We start from the raw sequence: 13,439 nt of genomic DNA, 5'->3' as shown, positions 1-13,439 counted from the left end.
TAAAGTGGCCTGGAAGAACTGTGGCTCCAATACGGTTGTCCAGCCTGCTGCATCACCCAGTGGCATTTCGCTCCCTGTTTCATCCAGCCAAGGCTCCACCACCTCAGCCGAAGGGAGCTGTGTGTCATGCCCATCTTCATTCGCTCCAGATGCTCCTGCTCCTTCTACTTCGAGTCAGTCATTCCGCCAGCAAACTATCGGCGAAGCCATGCACAAGAGACAACAATATGCGCCCACTCATCCAACGATGCAAAAACTGAATTTGCTAGTGTCCAAGTTGCTGGTGCTGCAATCCCTTCTATTTTAATTGGTGGACTCTGCACCTTTCAGAGAACTGAAGTCTTGTGCCGAGCCACGGTGGAGAGTCCCAAGAACTCCTAAAAATCATCAATGAAGAAATGGAATCATGGCTTACTCCCGGAAATGGGGACCATGGTGACCGACAACGGAAAGAACATCTTGTCTGGGCTGCTACAAGGAAACCTGAAACATGCACCCTGCATGGCACACCTGTTCAATCTGGTTGTCAAGCGGTTCCTGAAGTGTTCCCCCCATTTGCAAGAGATCCTAACAATGGGAAGGAAACTTTGCATGCACCTCAGCCACTCAAACACCGCAAAGCACATCCTCCTTGAGCTGCAGTGTCAGGACGGCATCCCCAACATAGTCTTATTTGCGACTATGTCAACCAGTGGCAGCTCATACGTGACACCTGCCGTTTGCTCAGGCCCTTAGGATTACGGGATAAACAACATTATTCCACTGCTTCGTCTACTACAACATGTTTTGGAAATTATGGCTGGTCAGGGCACTGGAGATGTGGCACCTACATCTCACGGCCACATGAGCCCTGTGGGGCCTGAACTGGAACATGAGGGGGAGGGGCACAGTGGAGAATAGTTTAGGTTTCGTTAGATGGACGGTTTTTCTAGTCATCTGACAGAAGAGGAGGAGCAGGAGCAGCCAGAGGAGCTAGAGGGTTATGAGGAAGGCCAGACAGAAGACACAGACACACCGTGGCAGTATGCAGTGGAGATAGAGGCAGGGAGTCCCTGTGAGTCACTATACATGCTTGCTTGCTTAGTGACCGCCGAATTGTCACCATTCAGCAGCAGGATTACTTTTGGCTCTCCGCCTTATTGGACCCTCGCTACCGACACAAAATGGGGGCCTTTTTGACACCCACTGAGAGGGAGGACAAACTGACCTACTACAGAGACATTCTACGTAGATAGTTGGCCGATGCCTATCTGCGTCCATCCTCTCACAGGTCTGACTCGGGGGAGCTCTGTGCTCATCTTCCACTGCCATGGCTGCTGGGAAGGGATGGGGTGGCAGGAGCAGTACCAGCTCCATCAGCAGCAGCCTGAGTCTACAGTCACTGATGAGTAGCTTTATTCACCCGCATAGTGAAACACCTCATCAGCAGCAGGTAGACCTGGAGCAGAACCTGAACCAGCATGTGGTGACATACCTTGACATGACCATGCCAACACATCTTGAAGATACGCTGGACTTCTGGGCAGCTAAACTTGATTTGTGGCCAGAACTAGCAGAGTTTGCCTTTGAAAAGCTGTCCTCCCCGTCCAGTAGTGTGCCATCAGAGCGGGTGTTTAGTGCGGTGGGGGCCATAGTCACCCAAGGGAGAACTCGTTTGTTGACGAAAAATTTCCCCTGTAAGACCCTACTCTTGCATTATTAATTCCCTTCTTGGCAAGTGTTACTCGTCCTTAAAAAGCAGCCCCACACAGGAACCTCTTCCTATTTCCACCTAGAAACACTACCAATTCCCAGGGTTTTTAAGTGGAAATAGAGAGATTTTCCTGTGTGGGGCCTCTTTTTTAGGCTGAGGGCGGCCCCACACAGGAACCAATCCCTATTTCCACTTAAAAACCCTTGGAAATGGCAGTGTTTGTAGGTGGAAATAGGGAGAGGTTCCTGTGTGGGGCTGCCCTTTTTAGGGCGAGTAACTCTTGCAAAGAGGAGAATTAATAATGTGAGTGTAGGGCCTTACAGGGGAAATTTTTATCCCACTGGTTACAATGTGCCATATGTTGTTCCCTTCCACCTTTTAGAGGTCTTTGCATCACATCAATGCTTGATGGTATAGGTGGCACATGTTGTTTTTTGCAAACCTTTCCTTTTGTTTGATAAAAAAAAAAATATTTGGGTCCATATATTTTATCCTAAGCATATTATTAAAAGTTACGTTTTACGTAATTCATATTCGCAATACTTTTACAAAATAGACAGTTTTCTTCTACCTGCCTCAGCTTCTCTTCTGATCCTACCACCCTCCTGATGCCACACATCTGATGCCAAGTTCACCTTTTTTCACCCACCTTCGTCACTGGGTACTGGCATTGCCACCCACCGCACCACTCTGTCACCGGGTCACTTTCAGGACTCATGATGATGCTACTTCCACTTCCAGGCTCTCTCATTCTGCCACCATATGTTCTCATTGTGCTGATGCCACCTCCAGGATGTCTCTTTCTGCCACCATATGTTCTCCTCAGGCTGATGCCAGCTCCAAGCTGTCTCATACTGCCACCATATGTTCTCCTCATGCTGCTGCCACCTCCAGGCTGTGTCATTCAGCCACTATATGTCCTCCTCATGCTGCCTCCAACTCCAGGCTGTGTCATTCAGCCACTATACAGTCTCCTTATGCAGCTACCAACTCCAGGCGTTGTCATTCAGCCACTATATGGTCTTCTCATGCTTCCACCACCTCCACAGTGTATCATTCAGCCAATATATGGTCTCCTCATGCTGCCGCCAACTCCAGGCTGTGTCATTCAGCCACAATATGTTCTCCTTATGATACTGCCACCTGCACGCTGTGTCATTCAGCCACTATATGGTCTCCTCATACTTCTGCCACCTCCAGGCTGTGTCATTCAGTCACTATGTTTTCTCCTCATGCTGTCACAAACTCCAGGCTGCGTCATTCAGCCACTATATGCTGCCACCAACTCAAGGCTGTGTCACTCAGCCACTATGTGGTCTCCTCATGTTTCCACCACCTCCACGCTGTTTCATTCAGTCAATACATGGTCTCCTCGTGCTGCCGCCACCTGCACATTGTGTCATTCAGCCACTCCATGGTCTCCTCATACTGATGCCACCTCCAGGCTCTGTCATTGTACCGCTCTGCGACCGTAATTCTAATAACAACGCCTCTTATCTGCATATCATACTGAATAACAGTATTATTTCCCTAACCCAGCACACACCCTATGTGTGTTACAGCAAGGTAAAGTGTTCTACACCTCAATTGAGGCTCTCTGTAGGCCAGAAATAGCCATTTTTAATAGCGATTTGCCGCGAATAAATTCGGACTGAAAAAAAATTTTGGGAAAATTTGTCGAATCGTCCGAATCAAATTTTTCAAAAATTTCACTCATCTCTAATGACAACCATAGGGACCCCATGATTGCATTGCAGGATCGCTGATGTGGGACAGGAGGAGCCTCCTCCCCATGTGAGGGCTATAGATGCAGTGGTCTGTCTTGACCACTGCATCTATGGGGTATGATCTTGGTTTTGACAACACTGGCTTGATCCCAGCTGTAATTGACAGACAGGTCTCCCCCTCTTAGTCGGAGCATACACAGATAGGACGTATGCATATGTCCTGTGGAGGGAATGGAAAGGATTAAAGATTACTGGAAATTGTTTCTCCCTGAATCGGAGTAAAATTTCACAAAAAAATCGGGATTTGATAGAATCCATACTTTTTGTAATTTGATTTGCATCAATTTTGTCCTTGCTCCTGTACACTGTATGCATCACAGCTTCCAATGATGACAATAGCTGGGCACTGTGCCCCCAACCCAGTCTGCTCCTGTACATACTTTGTGTGGGTAATTGAAGACAATCAGGACACTTCCAAATGTGAAATATTGGCTGACCTAAAATGAATCTTGGGAAATTCGCTCATCTCTCTTAGTGGAATATTCTTAATGGTTTAAATACATTCCATGAGATTTGTTCCTATTAAAAGCCCAGACTAGAGCATCATCCACAGTCCATCTTTCCTAATCCCCTCTATATTGTAACTTCTGTTACAGCTGATTTTCCATTGGCTCTTTACATGTAAAGTTCTCCCCAAGGCAATGTTGAAGAAATGGAGATTATATTAGATTGTAGCAAATTGAATTAAATAAATTCAGAGAAAAGAATGAAAAAAAATCATAGTTTTGCAGTCTTGTAACCCATTTACTTCGGTGACAGTATAATTTTATCAACATCTCGGCTTCGATCCGATGCCTTAACATGTTGGTATTTTTTACACACATTTGCTTGTGACAAAGAAAACCATTTATTGATCCGAACTGATTTTTTTTTCTGTCACAGCCTGCAGAAGTGCTGACCACAGCATAAAGCTAATTGCATTTTTCTCCATTTTGACAAACCCGGCCAAGGAACTCTTCACTGATCCATGTAACTGCTTTGTGCGCATACAAAGAATATGCTATAGAATTGTTCTGAGTTTCGCCAATTTATACACACCTGTCTTCTGACTAGGCGAGAATGCATAAGTCATCATTTCTTCGGGAAGCCAAACAGATGATTGAAATTATTTCTCACTACTAATTCCCCTTTTAGCAGAGATAAGCTGCTTTGTTCGGCTGTAAATGAAACATTAGGGTATTAGCTGTCAAGGCAAAAGTATTGGGGAAGCTAAGATTTTATCTGCAGTTGTAACATTTTGGGTAATAAATTGTTTTGTTGGATTGAATACTAATCTCTTGTGGGACAAAGAAACAAAGCTCATTAAGGTAGATGCTTAAAGCAGACAAAAAAAAAGGCATAGGCATATTACTTTTGCTATGGAAACAGAAAATGAGCCTCCACTACACACATCTTCATAGACAGTGCTGAATGCCTGGCTATAACGGATGCTGCAGTAGTATAAAATGTAACTATTATTACCGAAAAGCTGCAGACTAAATTGTATTATGAAATCCGCTGAGGAAAATGATAAACTAATTCAAAAATAATTAAATATGTGAATTGTGCAGCTCAGTAAAGCAACAGAATAGCTTCAGTGGAAAAATGTGATAGGTTTTTACTGACAATGTATGTGCTAGAGCCAAATTAGTTATTTTACTGGGATGGCATTGATTTTTGCGTGATGTTAACTGAATTAAAGGGAAACTCTGATATTAAAAAGGTATTCCAGCATTTATATATAAAAAAAAAAATCATAGACAGCTGGGGCCATAGGAAAAGAAGAAGAAAAGCAATACTTACCAACCCCTGCAGCTCCCATTTAATCTGCCTCCAGTCCTCCCTTGCTCCTATCTTTTGCCTGCTTTACTTAAAGGGGTTATCCAGGAAAATACTTTTTTTTTTATATACATATATATCTACTGGCTCCAAAAAGTTAAACAGATTTGTAAATTAATTCTATTACAAAATCTTAATCCTATCAGTACTTTCAGCTGCTGAAGTTGAGTTGCTCTTTTCTGTCTAAGAGCTCTCTGATGACACCTGTCACGGGAACTGTGCAGTGTAGAAGCAAATTCCCATAGCAAACCTATTCTACTCTGTGCAGTTCCAGAGACAAGCAGAGATGTCAGCAGAGAGCAGACAGAAAAGAACAACTCATCTTCAGCAGGTGATAATTATTGGAAGGATTAAGGTTTTTTTAATAGAAGTAATTTACAAATCTGTTTAACTTTCTGGAGCCAGTTGATATTAAAAAAAAAAAAGCTTTTTTTCCGGAAATACCCCTTTAAAAACTACTAGTTCTTAAAAACTACTGGATGGGGAGGTAAATGTATAAATAAATATTGAATATTACAGATTAGCTAAGTGCCTTTGTGCACTTACACACAATACATATATATGCGTATGATTGATTATGTTAGTACAAGAAAAATCAAAAGAAGAGTATCTAAAATTTAGCAACAACTTAATTAGGGCGGCAACTAATTATTATTTTCTTAAAGTGTACCTTTCCTCAACAAAAACGTTTTATATCATATAGATAAAACTATTATATGTATATTTTTAATTTATTTATGAATGAAAAAGTGCTATCCCTGCAGCTATTGCATGTGAGGAGTCCAAATACAGGAAGTGAGGACAGGACAAGCAGGGCTCTGTGCAGGCTCCTGGCTTGTCACTCATATCTCATGTGTCAGCCCGTAGCATGTCACAGAGCCTCACTGCACAGAGCCCTGCTTGTCCTCACTGCACAGAGCCCTGCTTGTCCTCACTGCACAGAGCCCTGCTTTTCCAACCTCACTTCCTGTATTTGGACTCCTCATAGAAACACACAGGCAATAGCTACAGGAATAAAAATATACATATTGTTTAACCAATGTATATTACAAATATACATATAATGGTATTGTCTACGTTATATTAAAAGTTCTTGTTGATGACAGGTACACTTTTGATTTGTCGAAATTTTGTTTAATCGGCTATTTGCAAGAAAAACAATTGCAGAGATTGGAAGATGATGATTTTGTACATTAGATTAGGAAGCGAGTTAATAAGGGATCTGTAACGAAGGGTGGGAGGGAGTTAATGGTGGGACTAGGTATGAGAGGTTAAGAGGAAGTTAATGAGTGGATTGGACTAGACTGGAGTGTCTTGTGTGTTTGTAGGTACGGGATGCATTGTGGGGTAGGCTAGAGGCTAAGAGGAGTAGTTTAAAAAAATGTTACATTTTATTTATATATGTAGAGAAAAAATGTTTAAATATAATTTTCTTTGTTCTTCCTTCCCTTTCCTGTTCTTTACCTGTGGCCAGAGAAGGGTGGCACATTCCCAGTGGCATCCGATGTGCCCCCAGCACATATGATCTTCCACTTCCTGCATCACCTCTCTGCAACTATTGTAGTTCTGGCCTGTAGCATGGAGCTGCCAGAAGTGTGTGCTGGGCCTCCCTCTGCTGGATACAATATATTGTCATAATTGCTATGTATATGTGAACTATATATGTGACCAGCAAATCAACCAACAGATTAATCGGGTAGGAAAATAGTTGACAATTATTTTAATAATCGATTAGTTGTTGATTAATCAATTCCTTGTTTCATCCCTTTACATAATTTTGGAAGGTTATGGGGGGGATTTATCAAATTCTTTGTAGAGGAAGAGTGGTGCAGTTGCCCATAGCAACCAATCAGATCATTTATTTTATTTTTCACAGGTCTCAATAAAAATGAAAGTAGCAATCTGATTGATTACCATGGGCAACTGCACCACTCTTCCTCTACACAGGTTTTGATAAATCTCCCCCTATATCTTGTATCTTGTTGAGATACCTAATTTTTTTTATTTAAAATACCTCCCAATCCAGCAGTTCTTGTGTTTGATCCCCTCTTCTCAGTGCCAAGTTCACTGTTGGATTGCCAGATATGTTCGAACCCAGCCTCAGAGGATGATGATTAAAAAAAAAAATAATAATGCAAAAATGAAAAGGGGCTGTGTTCTCATGAAGTAAAGAGATGGACTTATGTCCCAGTTGTCTGTTTGAAAATTGTAAGTTAATAGAGGAGGATCCTCTTCTCAGGACCCCCATCTATTAGAAAAAAGATTGGTTTCAACAGGGAGGACTGAGCATGTTCACATGTTACACCGATGGCCCATTGATTTCAGGGGAGCTGTATGAATCTTCATTTCCCTTGTGGTGGCGCTGCAAGAGAATTGTTCATTTACAGCCAGTTTCACTCACGGGTTAAAGCTAATAAATGGGGGTTTCAGATTGACAGATACATATAAGACACTGTAGGTAGAGAGATAATGTATTTTTTTTTGTTCCGTTGAAATAAATGAATATGCATAGAGAAGATACTTTCTACTTTTATAGTTAACATCATCACTATTTACCAAACAGAACAAATACTAATGCCAGTGCGGAAACTTTTCTTATATTTCTTACTTATAAATATACACAAGGCATATTCTGCTGACACTGGAAATCTTCTTTATTCCCTCTCAGTCAGATGTTGGTGTTGGTTAGAAGACAACTGGAACAAAGAGCATGTGATTTTACCTTCTATATAAATTCAAATGCTATTATGTTGAAGAGTTTTTGCAGACTTGCAGTCTTCTGGATGACAGAGAAACTAGGAAAATCCATCAGCAAAGGCACACAATGGATAAGCAACATTCCTCAAATAATCCAGTCAATTAAAAATTGATTTTTGTTCTAGGCAGCATGGCGGTAATGTAGTGGGAAGCGGGTATATGCATTACCAACAGAGCGCACATCAGTTAAGTGATATTTAGGTGATCTTCTATCATGGGAGAAAGCAGTGCAGTTGATGATCTTTGCTGCTGAAGAAGCTAAATTGAAGTGTCAGATACTAGAATTGCATTTTATTTCTAATATGTTGCCCTGCCAGCGTGGTAGAAGCTATGTGTAGTCTGTGAATACAAAGGGACAAAAGTGTTAAATCTTGCAGAAGCCTATTGCTTTAGGAAAGATTACACTTAAAACACAGCTTTTAAAGCTTTCAGTGATAGAAAATTGTTTAAATACTCCAGGAGTTCACAAATAGTTTTTTTTTTCCTACCGAGAGGCTATGTGACCTCATGGATAAGAAATCTACATACATGCATTTCTCTGTATTAAATTATCGCCTTGTTTTGTTTGCACAGATATACTTTATTCCTAGTATAAAATAATACGATGAGAGGAAAAACAAACTAACTGGTGTCTGTTTACTGCACTGCTAGTGAGGATAGAATATAGATGCAAAGGAAATTTTAGATCAGAATTATTCTTTAGAGTAGAAATGTATAATTATTTATTTGTTTGTTTGTTTGTTTAATTATTTATTGCATACTTTTAAAATTCAAGAAATACAGTCATAGCCGTAAATGTTGGCACCCCTGAAATTTTTCCAGAAAATGAAGTATTTCTCACAGAAAAGGATTGTAGTAACACATGTTTATTCCCTTTGTGTGTATTGGAACTAAATAAAAAAGTGAGGAAAAAAAGCAAATTGGACATAATGTAACACCAAACTCCAAAAATGGGCTGGACAAAATTATTGGCACCCTTAACTTAATATTTGGTTGCACACCCTTTGGAAAAAATAACTGAAATCAGTCGCTTCCTATAATCATCAAAAAGCTTCTTACACCTCTCATCCAGAATGTTGCACTACTCTTCCTTTACAAATTGCTCCAGGTCTCTCTTATTGAAAGGGCGCCTTTTCCCAACAGCAATTTTAAGATCTCTCCACAGTTGCTCAATGGGATTTAGATCTGGACTCATTGCTGGCCACTTCAGAACTCTCCAGCACTTTGTTGCCATCCATTTCTGGGTGCTTTTTGACATATGTTTGGGGTCATTGTCCTGCTGGAAGACCCAAGATCTCAGACGCAAACCCAGCTTTCTGATACTGGGCTGTACAATGCGACCCAAAATCCATTGGGAATCCCCAGTGCCAGAGGCAGCAAAACAACCCCAAAACATAATTGAACCTCCACCATATTTCACTGTAGGTACTTTGTTCTTTTCTTTGTAGGCCTCAATCCGTTTTTGGTAAACAGTAGAATTATGTGCTTTACCAAAAAGCTCTATCTTGGTCTCATCTGTCCACAAGATGTTTTGCCAGAAGGATTTTGGCATACTCAAATTCATTTTGGCAAAATGTAGTCTTGCTTTTTTATGTCTCTGTGTCAGCAGTGGGATCCTCCTGGGTCTCCTGCCATAGCATTTCATTTCATTTAAATGTTTATTGATAGTTCGCGCTGGCACTGATGCTCCCTGAGCCTGCAGGACAGCTTGAATATCTGTGGAACTTGTTTGGGGCTGCTCATCCACCATCCGGACTATCCTGCGATGAAACCTTTCATCAATTTTTCTCTTACGTCCACCCCCAGGGAGATTAGCTACAGTGCCATGGGTTACAAACTTCTTGATAATGATGCACACTGTGGACAAAGGAAAATCTAGATCTCTGGAGAGGGACTTGTAACTTTGAGATTATTAAATTATTTCCGCAATTTTGGTTCTCAAGTCCTCAGACAGTTCTCTTCTTCTCTTTCTGTTGTCCAGGCTTAGTGTGGCACACACAGACACACAATGCAAAGACTAAGTGAACTTCTTTCCTTTTTATCTGCTTTCAGGTGTGATTTGTATATTGCCCGCACCTGTTACTTGCCCATGGTAAGTTTAAAGGAGCATCACATGCTTGAACAACCTTATTTTTCCACAATTTTGAAAGGGTGCCAATAATTTTGTCCAGCCCATTTTTGGAGTTTCGTGTGACATTATGTCCAATTTGCTTTTTTTCTCCCTTTTTTGGTTTAGTTGCAACAGGCACAAAGGGAATAAACATGTGTATAGCAAAACATGTGTTACTGCAATCTTTTTCTGTGAGAAATACTTCATTTTCTTGAAAAATTTCAGGGGTGCCAACATTTACGGCCACGACTGTAGTAGAAAAATTGGTTTCATATACAGTAATGCAAGAAAATAAAGAGATACTATATGGTACCAAAACTTAGGACAGGAAGAAATAAACTTATGGCAGCCAAATCAAACCAAAAGCGAATCATACATATTATATTAAAGTTGACCAACCCATTGATTTTGGTGGGACCATCCAACCATCCAATGAGTATGGTAGCCTTCCAACTCTCCCCCAATGGCAGATTTCAGGGCGTGCTATGTTCAACATGCCTGATCCTTTTCTTTTCTTGGGGACATAAGAGACCAGACACCAGAGTTGTCTGACAGCGGCTGTCTCCATTCTGCTCATTCAGCATGCATGCATGCACAGCAGTGTTAAGAGTGCATATGTATGTGCAGATTTGTAAATATGTGAAATCCTCAGGCGTGCAAACATTTGGGTACTAGCTTTCTGAAATACAGGTCCACCTTCATGCTCTATACACTTGACAGAGCTCAGGGAACAGAATCTGTATGATGGAACATGGAGTCTCTCTGGCTCCCTCCATCCTATAATGCATTAAAGAACAGCATTGTGTATCAAGTCTTGTAAACATGTCTTTGTAAAGATGAAGAATTTATCATTGAATTCTTACATTAATACACAGGAAGGCCATGGTTAAAGAGCTATGACTGAGTTAGATAACATAGATAATCTCAACCTTATACTGGCATTGAGCCTTTTGGTTGTAGCTGTACTACTGGACATCTTTATTTCTACTACAGATTTCCCAAAGTACAATCATCTCAATTACTTATATAGTCAATTTACTAAGCTAAATGAAAATCCCAACCATTACACAACTATTTTATTTACTTTAACATCTAAATATTTCCTCAAATTCTTTACACAAATAAAGAGAATGTGCTTGCAGATAATGACATGTACAATAATGCCATAGTCCCATCGCCTTTCATGAGAGTCTAATGCATTGTTAATCGCAGCATCTGGTACATTAACCGTAATGTACTAACAAATGCCAACAGGTGCAGTAACGTCTACTAAATCTATAGAAGTCATTTATGTTTTCATCTGTACAGTCTATTCATCTTCAATATGATCATTTTCTATATTCATATATGGCTTGTGTTCTGTTTATCTATTACTGTTGTCAGATCATATAAAACAGGCTTTTATGCTTTTCCTTAATGTCTTACGCAGTAACCATGAAATCGGACACACTATATTCATGCAAGAAAACTATTCACAGTGCAAATACATAGCAGACATTGTACAATACATTTAGACCCACACATTTATCTGCATCCTTTAGTATCACCAGTTGTGCGCATACTAGATGGATAACTTTGAAGCGTGTATAAAAGGTTTGCGTTTCAATAAGTGCCTTATTCCAAATTTATACACTGATCATCCATAACATTAAAACCACTGACAGATGCAGTGAATAACATATAGCACTTCTTAGAATCTTTGATACATTAGGCCGTAAGTGTACTCTCAGTTATTGAAGCTGATGTGTTTAAAGCAGGAAAAATGATCGAATATAATGATAGGAGCAAATCTTCATGGCTAGACATGTTTGGCATCTATAAAAAAGCAGATCTTATGGGTGTTCCTGGTATGTAGTTGTTAAAGTGGTACTCCACTGTCCCAGCATTCAGAACATTTTATTCTGAAGGCTGGGTGCGGGGGTCGTGATGTCACGGCCATTCCCCTCAATGCAAATCAATAGGAGGGTGTGTGGTGGCTGCCACACCTCATCCCATAGACTTACATTGGTGGGGCAGGGTGTGATGACCCAAGGGGCATTGCCATTATGGCACGACCCCCGCATCCCACACCCAGCATTTGGAACAAAATGTTCTGAACGCTGGGGCAGTAGAGTACCCCTTTAATACCTACCAAAAGTGTGCTTGCTTTTGGTAGTTAATGGGCTAGAAAGATGAAGAGCTAAAATGTTGGATTCCACTGGGGCAAATTACCCCATATATGTCATATATATATATATATATATATATATATATATATATACATATATATATATATATATATGAATATTGATCCAGAAATATGTAACACCAATATCTGTTTAACACCAATATGCACTATACACAGTTGTATGAATGGGAGCTGCTTGCATTGGGTCGCAAATCCAATATTAAAGCAGTATACAAATCCCTAGTTGTGGGAACCATCCAACGAAGTTGTGTAGAAGAAGGATGCTTGGTGGTGCTTACTTGGCATCAGTAATTTAAATAACCAATTCAATCAAGATACAAAAAAAAAAAAAGAACTATAAATAAATATATATACTAATGAGTAACAGACAACGCATTTCAAGGGTGTAGAACCTCTGTCAGGTCCTTCCCCAGGTCTCTCAAAAGACATTGTCAATTCGTTAATTGTAATATCTTTATGTCATTTTCATTTTATTTTTTTACTCATCATTGCTGGATAAGCGCCACCAAGCATCCTTCTTCTACACAACGTCTTTGCAATGGTGATCTATCAGTGTTGTGCCTGCTTTCACAACATAGCCAAGTATCTTTAGTAGATTTGCAAGAGTCCTAATTTAGCCTATATTACATTTATCACCTTTTTTCAGTATTTTAGCTATGTAGAAATGTCCTATTCTCTCACTACTTGTGATGTTTCTAATACAAATATACTCAAAATTACTTTCTTTCTGAATAGTTTGGACACAAAGTTATATAAAATTACAAGTTTCCCTTAATTTTGTTAAATAACGATGAGAAAATCTTAAGGTCACGTCACCAGACTTTAATGTACTCAGAAACATTTATTATTAACAAGTTCAATAAATATACTAAAGGGCATTGCAATAAAGATTTAAAAAAATGCAATGTATATGATATGAATATGCATACAATTAGAGAGTTATTGGTTTTGTCCTTTTCCCATCCCATCTGCCCTTAAGATGTTCAATCAGCATTTCATGGAAATCTAGATAAAGGCTGCAAGGCATTTCATGAGTATCCATAAAATGTGCCATTCATTATATGCTTTATAATGTGCAGAAGCACT

General features: G+C 40.0%; 1 protein-coding gene across 6 annotated transcripts in view; it reads left to right on the top strand.

Annotated features, from left to right (window-relative positions):
* Positions 1-13,439, top strand: part of RBFOX1 (RNA binding fox-1 homolog 1) — a 629,150-nt gene that overhangs the window by 138,714 nt on the left and 476,997 nt on the right. The window lies entirely within an intron of this gene.

This window comes from Hyla sarda, chromosome 8 (assembly GCF_029499605.1).
Source record: "Hyla sarda isolate aHylSar1 chromosome 8, aHylSar1.hap1, whole genome shotgun sequence".
Taxonomy (NCBI): Eukaryota; Metazoa; Chordata; class Amphibia; order Anura; family Hylidae; genus Hyla; species Hyla sarda.
This window is presented reverse-complemented; position numbering and strand designations above follow the sequence as displayed.